At 39.1% G+C, this 13,711-nt stretch overlaps 1 protein-coding gene across 1 annotated transcript in view; it reads left to right on the forward strand.

Moving 5' to 3' along the window:
- Positions 1-13,711, forward strand: part of LOC118117164 (cadherin-18) — a 147,978-nt gene that overhangs the window by 47,337 nt on the left and 86,930 nt on the right. The window lies entirely within an intron of this gene.

Genomic DNA, 13,711 nt, shown 5'->3' on the forward strand with positions numbered 1-13,711 from the left:
ATGTTTTCACTTTGAGATCGAGTGCAGATCGATTGATGAAAATTACATTTTTTAAACTATTAATTACAGTTGCAATCGGTAATGTTCAGTCCAGTGATTGTAACTTGAACTTTTTTCAAAGAGCGAGATTTGGTTTTGGATGACTCATAATCGGTTGAGTGATTCATGAAATGAACAAAGAAAATGAAAGATGTAGTATTCATGAGTAACAGGACATTTTGTTGATATAGTCATGTCACAATTATTCTGCTGTTTTTGAAGCCTTCTGCTAGTTTTATGGCCTAAAGTTGAGTTAAAACATGATTAAGCATTTGGGAACTCTATAACCATCCTTAATTTGCTATAAAGCCCACCCACAAAGATGTTCAAGGTGAGTTGCAATCATGGTAAAGACTAAGGACCTTTCACAAGAGCTGACAGAGGAAATTATTTCATTGCACCTTGAGGGCATGGGGTATAAGAACTCACACAAATGTAACATTCAAAGAGACACCATTGAGAGCATAAGGACGTTTAAAACTTGTGGCAGAGCAACATTTCATCGAGAGCTTTTAACAATTTAATCATGACAATTAAGAAAAAACCCTATGTCACTGCACAACACCTACAGGATGCCCTGATGAAGGCCGGGACAAGTGCTTCGGTGGTAACTACAGGACAAGCACTGAATAAACAAGGACTTAATGGCCAGACTCCAAGATGCACTCCACCCTCCACATCTCCAATTCAACCAAAGCTTGGTTGAGAAATAGATCCTGGAAATAGAGGCCTTTCAGTCGCTGGATTTAAATCCCATTGAAAATCTTTGCTGGGATTTAAAGAAAGCAGTTGCAGTGCAGAAGCCGTCAAACATCACTGAGCTTGGGGCTTTTGTAAAAAATGTGCAAAGATTCCAATAGAGAGGTGTAAGAAGCTTGTGAGCACTTTTTAGAAGTTTTAAAGGCAAAAGGATGCTCCACAAAGTACTTCAGCTGGGGGTTGAATAATAGTGGACATGCACATTTGCAAAAAAGAGATACAATCAAAGTTAGGTCAATTTATGTTTTCAAAATTACTTAAATATGTATCACTACACATTTCCTGTTGTGTAATGAGGCTTTTTGTCACATGCTATCATTTAGCCCAATTCACATCTCTAGAATGTCTTTTGAGGTGAGGGGGTGGAACATTTCCGATTGCAGATATATATGTACTCTAATATTGAGTTAAAGATTTGGAATACTGAAGCCACTGTATGAATTACCATTCACTCATGCTTTTTCTACATGTATTCATCCCTCTGTCGTTCACTTTTTGTTCATTCATATGTCTAATTAGCATCCCTTCTTCCATCCACTCTTTCATACTGATTTACCTCTTTGGCTTTATGTATGTCAAGCAAACCGAGCAGTCTTCTCGTCACTGCTCTGCCTCCCTTTCATCGGTGTAATCATGGCTGTGTGCACGTGTTGCCCTGTGGCAGACATCAGACGGGAGCTCTCCTTGGCCATTAGGCTGTCAAAGATTCAAAAGAGCCACATCCAGCACTGAATACATGGCGTTCTCCTCCTGCTCTCTTTCTTTCTCCACAGCACTCTCACCCACTTCATAAGTGTCAGTGTGGATTTGAAATGTCAACCATTTTGATGTTCCATCTTGTTGGTGTTTTCTGCGTGTCTGTCGCTGTTCTTACTCTGCTCTGCTGTCAGTGCTTACATTCACAACTGCACTCGAAATGTCAATAAAAATGTCTTTGGTTCTACACCAAAGCAGGACTTCATCCAAGTGTGGAACACTACCTGGTCTGAAAAACGAGTTCTACTGGTAGAAAGTAGTAGAATTCTTTCTGAATGTAAGTGGATTTTTCAGCTCATTGGCGTAGCTTCGGCACTGGAAGAGGTGACATGAGGATGACATTATAAAATGCCTACATTTTCTATTCTCAACTTCCCTTTGGCAATTCGTAAAACTCCCATAAGTGATCATACCAATAGTGGAATTTAGTTTTGACAAATGTGAGTTCGAGGTTTGTTGGTCAAAACCCAGTTGATTAAAAAAGATAGTGTGGAGTAGATTGTTGTGCAGCTGGTGACATTTAATATTAGATAATTATAGAGCTGTTTTTCATTGATCAAAATAAACACTGTTTTCAACAGTTTCTGCTCTGAGCTGTTTAAATGACAGACAATCTGTACAAACAATGATATGCACTTGAAATTACTTTTCATACATATTAACCAACTGTTGGAAAAGACAGATAGTAAATACAGTTGACTGTCGTTGTTTCAGAAATAAACTCAAAGCCAAATGGTGTCGGGTAAAGTATTTATTATATTGTAGACCTCCAAAAACCACATATCTGCAAAATGTCAAGTAAAACCATCTTGTTTCAGATGTAATGTATTTTTCAGTGAACCCTGTATGAATGATAATCTGTCCGTCTCTGATTCTATTGATTCACACTGGAAATTGCCCAATCTCATCACCTGAAAATGTTGTGTTGGTGCCATTGCCTTCAACATGGAATTTAATAATAATGATAATAATAAAAATAATGATCATCATCATATGCATTTTTAACAACATTGGCTGACAAAGTGTTGATATTGTCTGCACCTTTATAACAATACATAATAAAAGCAGCTATATAGAATACATTATTTTATATATCATTTATTTAGAAGAAACACATCTCAAACATATATACGTACAAACATATATAAGATATACAAGACCATTTTTTGAAATGAGAAAAGCGCTGGTGGAGGTACAATTGGCACTAAGACAAGAGGGTAATATCAACCATACACACAAATAATAATAATAATACAATTAATTATTATTAATAATAATAAAAGAAACAACAAAAATACAAGACACTTTGAAGACAATAACATACAAAGCACACTGTGTGCTACTGGCATAGGGTAAAGGACTCGTTTTTGAAATGTAATTTAACTTTGAAGGCATTGAGGGATTGTTTGATTTTCTTAATTCCATAAAGTATAAAACATCCCTTATCTATTGGATAAGGGAGGGGGGGGGGACAAGGCTCCTTCCCTGCATCAATGACACGTCTCGCAAAAAATGTGAGAAAAGCCACATGTTCAACAAAGTAGGATGGCAGTGAATGGGCAGTGGGCAGAACCCCAAACATGCCTACTAAGGGGGAGGGGAGGATGTTACCTGATGTGATGGCTTAGAGTAAGTCAAATACCCACTTCCAAAAATCGATACATTTTTAAATTAAATAATTAAAACATCTTCGGATCAGTTGTCCTTCTTTGCAAATCTGAACAGAATAAAGTTGGTCTTACAGTTTTTCAAAGGGCATGACATGTTATATCTGGCAGGGCAACAAACATATGTGTCGTCAGAGTGTGAAAGACATGTAATAGAACAGCGCTATATACAATACAACATTTAACACATCCACTATGTCAATACGGTTCCTAAAGCATAAAAACATGTACAAAAATCAAATATTTTATAAAATATTTCAAGTCAAAAAACATTAATATACCTTCTATCATATGATTCATGGATTGTGAAGGTTTTCCAGTTGTTTTCTTCATTCTTTTTTCTTTTTTTGGCTCTGAATGCTCAATTTGTTTCTGTATTTGTTGCTTGATTCGACTGAATTGTTTTGAGTGGTGTATGGTGACTGAAGCAATAAGCTTGGAGGTGTGTGTCGAACACATTTTGAAGACAGAATCTAAAGAAGGGGTCGGACTTGATAAGTTCATGCTTCATTCTGAATCGTTTCAGACATAAAATGTGCAACTGAAGTGTTGTTGTTTTTTCCTCGTCTAAAATGCCTGAATAAACTGTAATTTATTCATTCATAAACAAGATCAACACGATTTCAAGAGAAGCATTTGAAAGGACCTGTTGCAATTTAGTGAGAAAATTCATCCACGAGTGACAATATTTTAGTAATTGATATTTTGTTCTGCAAAATCACTAAAGAGCTTTTTTATTTAGGGAGGCGCAGTATCCAATAACAGATGGTTGGGTGTCCAGTCCAGTCTTTCTGAACTTAATTGTTAATTCCTATTGTTTTTATGACTGAATCTTCTCTCCCCATTTTGTTTCTTTGTGATACCAAAATGTTTTTAATCACATAAGTCTAAAAAAAATACAAAAAAATCACTTTTGGTTGATTAATCCGAGTTAAACTTTTGCTATCTTCCTAATTATTATCTTCAGTATCTTTGTGCAAACATAACAATATTTTCCCTGATCCAGGTCTTTTACCTCATCCTCCTACTGGCAGTGAACACACGATTGGCTGCAGTTAAAAAATGCTTACCTGTTATAAACGATTGCTTTGCAGGAAGCCAAAGTTTTGAGAAAACTGGAAGGCAGTTTTTACTCTTTGTCTGCTTTTTGTTCAGTTTGTATTTTCTGGGTTTGCTGTTCATTTGTCCATCATTGGTAAATCATCATTCAAACGTAGACCAACTACAAAGTCAGGTAAAAACCTCACTGCTTTTAAAACTGGCTCCCCTTCCCAATAGCAATGGGAAACAGAGTTAAACAAAGTGTCACCACTAGTAGCACTGCCATTCCACAACACAACATGTTCAGGTTTTGACAAAACGTAAATGTTATTATTTTAATATGTATAGAATCAACCAAGTAGAGAGCTTAAATGCATTTAAGCCAAATATAATGATTTATTTGTTGGACCTTGTATTACACAATGTCGGCTCTCTTCTTTTATGTGACATGGTAAATGGACTGCACTATTATGGCGTTCTAGTCTAAGTGACCACTCAAAGCCTTTTTCACTCAAACACACTTTCACAGACCACATCTTTGTGCAGCGCTGTTCTATTACACAACTTTCACACTTTGACGGCACATCAAATGACAAGTGTCTTGCCCAAGGACACTGCGGAATGTGGACTTGACCTGCTGTACCTCCTGGGCCACAGCTTACCCCTCTTATGTGACTACTTACGTCACATTTCACTCACATACAGTATGTGAGTGGTATAGAGACATTTAATGTGTACATTTGTAGAGATAAAGTATTTCTTTCCTTGAACCTGCGCCGCCTCCTGAGTGAGAAGGAGACGTATTCTCCTGATGTTGTGCAGCTCGTATCTACAGGAGCGTGTTGTTGCAGTAAGGGAGAGTTGACTGTCGAGTGTCACACCCAGGTTCCTAGCCGTCACACTAGCTGAAGAAAGGCTGTTAAGAGGATGTGGCTAAACATTGTATTCCCTGCCTCTCTGCCAAGGTCAGGTGGAGTTAGAGACATACAAATGGAGCAGTTACTAAACCACAAGGCATATCATATCATATCAGTTTGCAACTGTCTGAAAGATATGCTAATATATGAACCCATACCCCTCCTTTACATGCTCTCTTCTGCCTATAAGTAAACTATGTGCTTCACTTGAGGATCTCAATTCACTGGGTTCCTTCCCTATATGTATAGCTGGGTGAAGCAGCAAGAGCCTTTCTGCAAAAAAACCTTTTACTTCTTTGTAAATACAGGTGCAGAGTTGGTGTAAGGCTTGGGCACAGTATAGGCTTAGGTCAAGGTTAGGATTCGGGTTTTGGAAAGTAGCAGCCCGGTAAGGTGCAGGGTAAATCTCCAGAAGCTGAATGTAAGTCTATGTAATGAAACATGACTGTGTGTGTGTATGGGCTGTCAATTCAGCACTGGCTTGATGCCATAATTCTCTGTGAGAGAGACAGTGTGCATTCCCAAACATCAAAATAAGAGCTGTAGCCAACATGATGGGCTCTCTCCCCTGGACCCTGTCCACATTCACTCTTCATATGAGACCAGTCTCTCTCTCTCTCTCTCTCTCTCTCTCTCTCTCTCTCTCTCTCTCTCTCAGTGTGTGTTGCAGAGATCAGTTAACTAATCGCACCCTGTCCAGGGAATACACTTGCTGCCAAGAATTAAGGAGTGCTGCAGTGAGTGTGTATGCCTAATGTCTTGCCAGGCAAGTGTGTGTGTGTGTGTGCGTGTGTGTGTGCGTGTGCGTGTTTGTGTGTGTGCACGGTTCTGTGATCCCGGAGTGATTCTGATATTTTGGTTAGCGCTGCACCACAGCTAAACATGGCTGACACTCTCTCTCTCTGACAAGCTGGTGAAGGCTGATATCTGTTTGATGTGTGATTCATTTATGATTCATTCATTTATGATTCATTCAGTCTTCATACTCACATAAATGTGATATATATTCACATCTGGGAAAACCTCCTCTCTCTCTCCTTCCCTCTCTCTCTCAGGAACACGGCAGCAGTCTTCTGATAGTATCTCGTAGGTGGTAAAGAGGAACGGACAGGAGCTATACTCTGTGATACATGTTCACGATAAGAGCAGAAAAACATGTTCTTGATAGTAAGCTGGCACTTTCAGTTACTTGTGTATTATCCTATCATCAGTGGCATGAAAATCAATTTTCTGGTCATGGTGGAATGAAGGGTTTATGTAGTTTCTTTTCTCCTTTGTGATCCAGTAAAAATAGATTTTTACAAATACTTGTAATTCCTATAGGGTGGTCTAGGGTGGGGTACATTATGGCTACTCCACCAATGTTAACAATAGCCCCACTGTAGCCCCACTGAGAAATGTCAGATAAAATCCTTGTTTCTGTTATTTAGTTTCCCTCGTTTCCACAATGATCCAACAGTGCATCCAATTAGTGTTGCAACCTTCTAAGCACTGGGATCCCCAAGCTGAGTTCCTTCCCCTCTCAGGCAAAAAATGATCTTTATCACTCTCGTTTAGTCTGCTTTGGTGCTGTAGCAGTCGAATAAAAATGCATAGTTTCAGGGATCGGTAAACGTGGCAGGAAAATATTGTCATAATGCCGCCCAGTTCCACATTGACTTGTCACTGCAACTCACACTCATTCTCATACCTGTTTAATAATGGCAGTGTACTTAAGCCACCTGCACTCCGCTCATTCTTTCGTTGAATGCCTGCCTACACCACTCACCTGACAGCTATTCAGCTAGGTCAGCGACTCAGTGGCAAACAAACAGTATTTTACATTGAATTCAATATTTTATGTACATCACCTAGTCACAACACACATTGTCATGAGGCACTTAACATAGTAAGGTTGAGACCTTACAATGGTACAGGGAAAACCCAACAGTTCCCAACTGGTTGCTTTTTACAGACTTATTTGGACATCATGATGAGTTATAGTCTGCAGGTAACAAATGGACTGGTTTCTCAGCATCCACTTGAGACAGGATGTTGGGTTGAACACAACTATACAGTGGCATCTACTTCATTTTTTAAACAGACATTTGCTCATATGTCCAGTACTGCTCACATGGCACAAGTACATATTTTATTTTGCTATGTTTGCCTTTATTAGGTAGAGACAGTGAAAGACAGATAAGAAACTGGGTGTGAGAGTAAGGGAAGGACATGTAGTAAACAGTCAGGCCACCTGCCCTTTGGTCTTATTTCCTTATATATTGATAACATATTAGTAAACTTAACATTGTATGTACCAAGTTAATTATTGTTAATTGCTAACATTGCTAAAAATAATTTCCGTGTACACATGAGCGTTCAGGTTTCCCTGCTCCAGTGGATTTCTTTGCTGATTCTTTTTGCTAACGCTAACCACAATAGTAACAAGAGTAAGCAAAAATAGCTAATAGCTAACCCTACCATATGAGAGGATGACCAGTGTGGTAATGAAGTGTAACATTTGATACATCAGGTGTGGATCCCTCATTTTTCTGTCCAAACAAGAGTGCAGAGGAGGCTGGGACATGCTGCAGCTGTAACTGCTACACACTCACCTCCAGAACCTTCTGTGAGGGAAAGGTCTTGCTTTACAGTAGCAATGTGGAGACAGCAGAATGGGCAGTGTGGGCCAGACTATACTCTGGGATGAAATGAAATGTCTCCTCACCTGAACTCACTTACTTAGCTCCTCAACCTCCTTTCAGTCACTGTGATCAAATCCATGCATCGTCTGGTTGTGACTCAAAGGTTATAAAGGTAATGTTCACTCAAAATATGCATAATATGACAAATAACATAATTAAATCCTACTCACATTTTGAAATGATTGCTGTTCCAGTGTCATGTATATATATGCATGTCCTTATATAGCCATGCACTGTAGGCTTTGAAGTGCTTGGAAAGATAGGTCTGGATAGATTCGGGAAATCACTGATGATATTTTTCATTCTTCATCGACTCCAACTTCTTTGCTTCTGAAAAATAGTAAGGCCAATCCACATTTGAATTTTTCCAGAAAGGATACAACACACACCTGTTAATGGTATATTGAAGAAAAGTAGAAATCATGTGAAATACAAACCAGACATAAATTAATTCCATTAAAGCTGCATCTGCATACTGTTCCACTTTTGGATTCGGGAAGTGGCTTTTTTTTACAAATCAACATGAACCACTGCAGGGGACTCTTCTCAAACTTAAAATCTGGTTTATGCCTCTAACATTTATTTCTGTGAGAAAAAAAACACAACCTAAAAGATATGTCTTGCAATTCCTGTCAAGGTCCTTCTGCAAAAGAAAACAGAAAATATTCAAACTGCCTTATAACTTAAAAGAGTAGCAGTTTTGAATAATTCTGCTTGTGTCCAATGTGCTAAAATGCCAAGAGGAAGGTGGGCAATTTCTTGCACAGTTTCTAATTTAGAAATATGTCAAGTCCTATATCAATCCATAGAGTCCCTGTGAAAAGATGTCTATTAGTCAGTATTGCTTACAACGCTCCACCAAATCAAGTTTACATGTTGTTTTGTCATCTTGACTTGGACCATTTTATTGCTGTTAAGAGTCCGGAACACAGCATTAGTTCAGTGCCCTAGCATGGGAACATTTGCTAATTAGCACGATGCACAATTGATGCTGCTGGGAATGTCGTTGGTTATTTGGTCACAAACCATCATATTAGACACATGGCACTGAGCTGATGATGGCGCGAGGGGAAAAGACCGATTACAAACCATTTGCAGAGTATTCCTCAACGTTTTTAGAGCCTGCAAAAATATCTTCCCCTTTTCCAAGTCATTCTCCATGCTGCCTCTTAAATGAGCTTACAACAATTAGGAAATGTCATGTTTTGAGAGCATCTTGTGTCTTTGTGGTTACCACAGTTAAATAATCATATAGAAGGAGACCTATACTGACGGTGGTTTAAATATAAATCTCATATAGACTCCTTCAACTAATTGATTAGAACAGCTAGACACAACACTTCCCTATACCGATCTCTCTTTCCATTTTCCATATCATTCCCCTGCAATTGACTCAGCACAACTTTGAAGGATCTGGGTTCAGCCACAGCACTTTGCCCGAGGAAGTCAAGTTTTGAGGATAGTACTTGCTGAGAAAATCCACACAAACTGAACCACCACACATAAAGGCCCCATTACACAGTTTAATCTATTATTGACAGTGATGCACTGATGTTATACTGTTATATAAACTGGATAAAGTATATCTAATCAGAGTGAAACCACCTTATCATGTCTCAGCTCACACTGTTAGTGATGGAGCTTAGTGTAGCATGTCCTGTAAATCCCAACAGAAGGGAATTAACCTGTTTAAATTAATAACCATCACTTCCCGCCCGCCCACAAGCTTTTTGATTCATATTTCACACCCTCTTGAGCCTTTGTTCTTCAAACTGTGGAGAGACATGCACAAGGGGGAAATATTTTAGCCTCAAAATGTCAGTCGTTGCACTTTCCTCACCAGCTGCTGCTTAGAAACACTGTTGTTTCATGCTGCTGTATTTTTATCCTCCTCCCCTCTTGTCTTTGTCTTCTTCTGTCTCCTCTTTTTATTTTAAATGTTTTATTTTGTGCCAGGGAGATGGATTTCCTTTGTCTCTCTTTACACTGCCGTTCGAGCTGTTCAGCCAGCGCATTTCTGTTCTGCTCTCTCTGCAGCCCATCGTGCTGTGTCGTCTGTTTCTATTTCACTTTATGGTGCAGACGTTGTCAGATTTGCCTCCTTTGAATCTGTGTTTTCTCCAATAATGTTTTGGAAAGCAGAATGCGAGGAGGCATGCGGGTTGTTAGTATATGCATCATGCTCCTTAGTGCCTAAATTAAATTCTCCACCTTTGCAACTCTCCACACTGGAAAAGTGGATGTGCACCTTGAAACACTGAGTGATTTTGGAGTGAAATTGAAGTGTGAACATTTTTGAGAGGTGTGAGTAACCTGATCTGTGAGGTATAGATATATATTTGCCACATACACCACAGCCTTCTGAATTGAACAACTTGAAAAACTCATTTATTGAAAAATCATTATAAACGCCTCCTGGGAAAAAAAATTCGATATAAATAATTCAAAATGCTGAACTCTTATGTTCCTGGGAATACCAACATTGCCTCTACATGTAATCACCCGCATGGCTCTGAAAAATGAAATGTGATCTTGTATTTCATTGCAAAAGCTTTCAACAGGAGTTATATGAGTCCTCTTAATGGAGCCTCTATTTTCTGTAATACGCTCTTTAAGGGAATGGAAAGTCTCACAAACACTCCACACTGAGAGTTGCCTTGAGGAAGTTTGGTCATGAGTTCAGTTTGAGAGACTTTACAAGGTTGACATGCTCTGACAGCTCTGTCCCCTGTGTTCCTTCCTCTTTTGAACATTACCATAGGTACTGGAGGTCTTAAAGGCTTTTTTAAGGATCAGGCATTTTGAAGAGTATACCAATGATGTAGAATTGTGGGGTGAATGTAGTGCTGTTCATAAATTCAGGCTTCGACATGAAATAGTTTGGACTCGCAGATAAGCCCCTCAGCTCCTTGAATCCACTTTGTTTTCTGAAGGTAAAAGCCCGTCTTCTTCGTAAAAACCTTTCCTGAAATTTGAAAAACATCTCCTAACCTTTATGCTACTAAAGTAATGAAGTGTTTTTACATTCACCCGCAACTGAGATTAATCTACAGTTGATAATCATCAGGTCAAGTCAAGCAATTGTTACTTATGCCCAATATCAAAAGTTATAAATCTACAGAGTACAACAAGGTGGGAGATCAGAATATATTGCTTGGACAAAGAAATTCATAGACATCGGAGGTGGTTTTAACACAAGAGCCTCAAATAAGATAAAAGTTTGGAGGCTAACCTGAAAAGGCTTGTAGGTTTATGCCTGCACTCCCATATTGTGGGAAACATCATGAGCATTGGTTTCACGTAAACCAACTTATAAGGGAGGTATTAGTGAACAATGGGCTTGTTGTTGGTTAACGGGTTATCACAGTTTCATGTTTACACATCCAGGAGACACAGAGCTACATCAGCATTTATTTAGTCATTTCTGAGTCCACTTGGAGAGGGTCATTCATACATTCACTGTATTTTTAGCTCCGCTTTGGTCTCCTCAACTGCTGAATGCTCCACTCATCAAGGCTGATGGACGCAGGGTTTGAGGAACAGGAAACTGAAATAATGAGCCGAACGAGGCTACAGTACAGAGGGAATGATAACTTTGTGGGCTCAGCACTATGCGTCGCACACTTTACATTACAGTCGGCTCCATTGATCAATTGTTGATATATAAAAGTGTGTGTGTCTGTGTGTGTACGTAGGAAGAGTCTGTAGGGGAAAATGTCTGCGTTGACATTTTGTCCGCAGCAGTTACACCTTCCTTTTCATTGCAGTCATAACTGTATGGCAATTAAAGATAAGGAGTAATTACAAGATAATGTTGTGATTATCAGATCCTTTAAAGCAAAAAAGAGTCAATTTTTAAACCAGGGTCGTTCTGCTGGACCATAAGAATCACTTTTTTGCAAAATCCACTTCCTGTTTAATTTTGCATTAATATAACATTTCCTGTCGTCGAAGTTCCTACTTACCTGTCAATTTACCATCACACACCGTCACTTGATTAGTTTCCTGTCCCTGCACTTCCCAGCCAGGAAACCCCTTTAAAACGCCTTTCCATCTTCTGTTCTGCCTGATTTGCGTGTTTCCTTTGTTTTCCAGTGTTTGTCCTTGTGTAGCTTCCCTGTCTATGATCCTTGCTTGTGTTTCCGGACTTTCTGGGTGTTTGCTCGCCTCTTGCCAGTTTTGGTTGCTGAGTTTGAGTACTGACTCCTTGTGTTTGACCATTTGGACTGAGTGAGTAAAGCCAACGCCTTTTATCTTAAACCCTGGTTGAAAACTTGCTGCAATTAAAAGTGAATGGCTTGTAAGTTTTTCTGGAAAGTTTGTTTAAAATCTGATATCCCAATTTTATTTCTAAAGTGTTATCATAAATGTAAACAGCTCACATTTACCACCAACAGTTGACCACAAAGTCTTTTTTGAGGCCAAATCTTAAGCTCAGTAATTGGCACAAAAGAAAAAACTCATTTTTGTAAAATCATGTGTGACAGACTTGGAAGGCAGCCTGTACTGATAAACTAGGCCATCCAGCTATTAAGTGCATGCGATATGGAAATGCTCACACAGGATCTTATTGCAGACAACAGATCCGGAGCCATTAGTCAGTAACACACAAAAACAATCTGACAAATATACATGATGTAGTTTCACAGTTTGTTTCACTGCAACCCTGTCTTTTTAAAATTAAGTTTCTATGCACAATTCAATTATGCAAAACAGAATTCCGCGCCTTCGTACATCTCCTACAGCTATACTCAACCTCCAGACCCCTCAGATCCGACTGTGCCTTCGCTGTTAGAGCTCCATCCCTCTGGAACAGTTTGCCCTCCGCACTCAGCTCGGCAGAGTTTGTGGATTCCTTCCAAAAACTTTAAAAAACGAATTTCTTTCGCCTAACCTTCACAAAATGATGTCTCTTTATGATAAACTGTTCCTTATGTTTATATAGTTTGCTCGGTATATATTGTTATGTGTACACTTTGTCAGTTTTGTATATTGTTTGTTTTGCTTGTATCACTTTGTAAGTAGGATACCAGACTGGAATGTAAATAAATGGTTTGTGAATACAGCGCTATATGAATATATAGCGCTTTCCTAGTCACCACTCAAAGCGCTTTACAGTACAGTTTTTTACAATTTGTTTTTTTTCACCCATACACACACACATTCATACAAGGCATCTATGTGCAGCACTTTCTCTATTACACATCACTCAGACACTGTTGGCCCAGCCATCAGGGGCAGTTTGGGTCTTACTAGTATCTTGCCCAAGGGTACTTCGGCATGCGGAATGGGGAGACTGGGATGAAGCCGCCGAACCTTTTTCTTACCGCTCAACTTCCTGAGCCAAAAATACATGGGAGGAGGTGGACGAGCTCAGTCTGTTTGTCAGCGACAAAACTACTACGAATTTGTAGGAGTTTTTGATTCTCAGACCTCTCAGCCACGTATAGAATGACAAGGTTGTTTCATTTGTTTCTCTTCTCAGCCTGTTTTGTCCTTAGTAACATATGATCAATGTACCGAGTGAGGAAGTGCAGCAGCAAACAGTCCCCACATGGTAGAAGAAAACGTCTGGATTCCAGTATTAACGGGGCATGTTAATCAGCAGCTGTAGTATCATGGATAATTTAAGATAAGATTATGCCATTAAGGTAGTGTTACATTTCATCAAGCACTGAGTATATAGCTTCAAAGTCTGCTGCCACACTCAACAGTAGAGCTGCGATCATACTGAAATACTATTTATCAGGGTTTTTCACTTTCTCTGATACTTATCTGACTCTGTCTGTTCATCCTTAATTTGCTCATTCGGCTCAGGATGGACTGCATGTTGTAGAATGCGTTCTGT

The sequence above is a fragment of the Hippoglossus stenolepis genome, chromosome 11, assembly GCF_022539355.2.
Source record: "Hippoglossus stenolepis isolate QCI-W04-F060 chromosome 11, HSTE1.2, whole genome shotgun sequence".
NCBI classification, from domain to species: Eukaryota; Metazoa; Chordata; class Actinopteri; order Pleuronectiformes; family Pleuronectidae; genus Hippoglossus; species Hippoglossus stenolepis.